Here is a 4,300-nt window from a genome sequence, read left to right on the forward strand (position 1 = left end):
GCCAGTGGGAAGATATAAAAAAAAAAAAAAAAAAAAAAAAAGCTAGGTTCTTCAAATCATGCTCTCCCCTAGGTCTTACCATCATTCTGACATTCTGACTGGAACAGCAAAAGTCAACATTTAGAGACCACTGGCTTTCTAAATCATGTCTTCTCAGAAAATATTACCTACTGGTTGATTCTGGATCAAGGGTAGGCAGATAAACTCTTTTGGCTCAGATGCTCCCTGAGATCCAAGATCTCCTTAGGGAGAGTGAACCATTAAGAACCATTCTCTGAGGAAATTTCACATAAATTCACAGCATAATGCTGGGTGCATGGTACTCCAGTCAAACAGTGGCATCCCTAAGTGTCTGATGAATAAAATATCTATAATTTTAAGAAAAATGGACAACGGCCTTCCTCCTTTTATGGTGCTTCATCCAAAAATTGCATTGGGTTATCAGGAAAGCTGTAATACATTTTTGCATGCAAAAACCTAGAAAAATATGTCAGGACCTTCTCAACAACCTAATAGTTTTCGGCAACTCTTGCAGATCCACCAGAATTTGGTTATGGATATTTTTTTTTGAATGGTAAAATATATATAACACAAAATTTGTCATTTTAACCATGTTTAATGTAGTTTGGTAGCACTAAATATATTAACATTGTTGTACAACTGTTATCACCATCCAACTCCAGAACTTTTTCATTTTCCCAAACTGAAATCCAGTTCAATCATAACTCTTCATTCCTCCCTCCCTCCCTCCAGCTGCTGGCAGCTATTTTATTTTCTGTCTCTATAAATTTGACTAATTGTATAAGTTGAAAAATTATTTTAATCCATCCACCAGGCTAATTTTCAGAACTGAAATAAAATCCCAAGCAATGGCAACTGCATTTTTTTATGTCTATCTGCTCTATATAGATAGATACACACACATACCTTATCACTGTAGTAGCTAAGGCTAGGCCTTTTCCTTTGCAGAACAGAAGAAAAAGTTACCTTCCTTTGACTGATCAAGCCACAGTGATTCTCCCAAAGTCACCTTCCACTGATTCATCAAGCCATAGTGATTCTCGAGCCAGGGAAGACTTAACTAACATCCAACAGAGAACGGATAAACTTGGAAGGTAAAGCAAAGGCGAGTACAAGCAAATTCTTCCTAAGAACCCGGCCTGAACAAAGATGTATTTATCTCATGGTTTCAAACCACTAAGGCATCTAAGATGCCACAGAATGTCTTTAAAAAGGAAGACTGAGGGGCCAGCAGATGGCATAGGGGTTATATAGCTGGATTCACACAAGACTGACCACAGTTCTTGTCCCAGACCCCGTGGCTTGAAACTCAGGCAGAGCACATATGCGTGCATGCCCAAGATCTTGGGAGAAGAATGGAGAAGGGATTGTAAAGTGGCCATCTCCCCTAGGGAGGTGATTTCTCACTTTCCCACTCACTGTCTCTGTCCCTCTCTCTCTCCAGCAGCGCACATGTCCTAAGGCAAAAACCTCTCTAAAAAAATTAAAATAAAAAAAGGAAGCAGATTTTAGTGAAACCTAATGAAGGAAATGCCAGCCCCTGTGAGGTATCATATTATAAGGAGATAGTTTAAGTAAGAAGCAAGATGATAGCCCAATAAACTCTTTTATTTTCTCATGGGAGTAGTCCCACACTATCTGCTTTGGATGATAAATATAGGAAGGCCTAAAGCACACTTGGTTAGTATCATAGCAGCAAGTCACAGGGTACAACATGGCAATAGATGGACACCAGTAATAACAGCAACTACTATCTACTGAGTACTTACTCTTCTGTGCTGAAAAACTTTACTATACCTATTGTCTCATTTAATCTTCACAACTCTATGAAGTATAGATATTGTGAATATTCTCTTTATAAAGAAGAAAAAAATTAGTTCTGAAAAATGTGACATTCTCAAGGTTAATTTGTGAAATAGACTCACTACTAGGTCTCTGTTACTCCAAAGCCCATGCTTTTTAATTAATAGCTTTCAAGGTAGATGGTATTTTCATACCCTTATGGCAAAGAAAGAAAACTGTTCATTAGGAATCCCTTAGCTGAAAATTTTTAATGCTTAAAAACAGCTCCAATTAAACTTCAGCAAGTTAAGTGTGGAACAAGCACCAAATTCAGGATCCCTCCAGTCTCTGGAGGTTAGACATGTGATCTTAGGCCAATCATTTGGCTTTTCTGGCCTGTGTAAAACAAGGCCACTTCCCCTAAGTCTTCCCCTATCTCAAAGCATTCCATGGAGTCAATTACCCATGCTGAGATAATGAGGCTGATATCCAAGGATGACCCTATTGGCTAAAAGTTTCAATCTCTTCTCTTGCCAATTTTCCTTTTATTAATAGCTACCAGAACTTCTCACAAGCTATCAGTTAATCACCAAATAACTATCTAGTACCTGCTATTTATGCATCCACACAGAGGTTAATGAGAAGTGTTCAAGGTACAAGTCACTATTCTTGGCCTCAAGAACCTGTCTGAGTTTGAGGACTTGTAAGACATAAAATATTATTCAATATCTAACTCTTGAGATAAACAAGAACATCAGCTAGGTTTCCTAGAAAATATGAGGCTTCCAAGACAAAATACAATTTTTAAACAACCTTAATAGATAACTTTTGGAAAAGAGGAAAGGAAACTCTGGGAACTAAGAATCTGAGGCTAGAGTAGTGTACAGGACAGGTGATCCTAAGAAATGAACAGAACTCTTGGTGGTATATTAATGAGCAGTGGGAATGGAGACAGGAGCCAGATCTCAGAAACTCTGAAAGCCTCACAGGGCAAACAAACTGGAAGTAGGAACAATAAGTAGTGAGCTGGGTGACCTGGTGAATGTTGGAAGCTACTCAGTTTGGATTTCTTGCCTGTTCTACCTAGTAGAGAAAAAGCGAAAGAACATGCACAGCCAGATTTTTTTAAAGCCACAGATATCAGCTATTCCAGCTAAGAGGCACCAGGATGTTGAAGAACAGAGCTCCTCATGACCAGAGACTCATTACATTTCTGAATACAGAACTGGGAACACTGTCAGTGCCCAAAAATGTATGATTAGCTGCTGGTAGTCTCATACTGACCTTTCGGCCCAATATGCCCCAAATAAAGTGAATAGGCTTAACCTGAATCTATAAACCTCCATTACATCACTTATGACCCCTGCTAATTAGAAGTTCAATTTGAGGAGATGAAGAACTGTTCACCTTGCCTCCAAGCCTGGGAAACAGGCCTTCAGATGGTCTGTTGCCCAGCAGACCACATAAAGTTCAACATTAAGTTCTGATTTCACAGGTACCCGGAAAGGGGCTGAACCTGAAGCAAACTCAGTCTGGAAAAAAAAAATCCCAGATTCTTCCTATGGGAGTCACATTAAGAAACACAGTCCCCAGGTCCTATTCAGACAGGAGGACAAGGTAACACCCAATAATCATGCATGCTCTAGTATGGTTCAGAAATATTTAATTGCATCACACTGCCCCATAGATATAGAAGTCAGGACAACTTGTGCAAAGGAAAGTGTTCATCCAGGTATTCTCCAGAGTGTTCCTTTAGTTGAGTCTATTATCATTTAACCAGCTAGTTACTGTCTGCATCAAATCTGAAACTCAGAGCAGCAGCCTTCCCCTCACTGGTGCACTGAGGAGCCTGATCTCTTCCCTGCAGTCTCCTCTCCTTGTTCTCTACCAGTTCACAAAACGAAGAGAAAGGCACTCAGGAGATGTTTTAGTCCGCACAAAGACTCACCCCTGCACCGCACTGAGCACCTTCACAATGAAAGAATCATATCCTCGAAAAATAATTTTAAATTCTATATGCATTGTGTCTGCCAGGAAATAAACTCATGCTATTTAGATCCAGCTCAACAGAAGTACTTAAGATCCTTTCTGTTGATTCCTATTTCATAAGAAATCCCAGTTGGAAGGAGCCAAGAATTCTGCTAAAGCATAGACCTTCTAGTGTCACTCATAAACTTTTCAATAAAAACGAGATGCAGTTCATACAAAGTGTCATCTAACTAGGTGTCTCTGCCTCACTCCTGAATGTGTGTATAAAGTATTATACAAGTACGTGCACATAGTTCAAGAAAAGCCAAGAGCATGGTATGTTTGCTGAAGATTTGAGTGTGAAAATGCACTCTATGCCAAGCCAATACTACTATAACATTAAAAACAAAAACTCATCCAAAAAAATTAATAAAAATTAGAAACTACCCCAGAAAAAAAAAAAAAAAAAAAAAAAAAGCCAATAAAGGGAAATGCCTCTTTAAAACACGCAGAAAAAAGGCAAACCTGA

The 4,300-nt window shown here is 38.9% G+C and overlaps 1 protein-coding gene across 1 annotated transcript in view; it reads right to left on the reverse strand.

Moving 5' to 3' along the window:
- Nucleotides 1–4,300, reverse strand: part of LOC106736165 (kelch-like protein 3) — a 40,159-nt gene that overhangs the window by 34,895 nt on the left and 964 nt on the right. The gene's annotated exons all lie outside the window — the stretch shown is intronic.

Source organism: Tupaia chinensis, unplaced genomic scaffold (assembly GCF_000334495.1).
Source record: "Tupaia chinensis unplaced genomic scaffold, TupChi_1.0 Scaffold000672_1, whole genome shotgun sequence".
Lineage (NCBI taxonomy): Eukaryota > Metazoa > Chordata > Mammalia > Scandentia > Tupaiidae > Tupaia > Tupaia belangeri.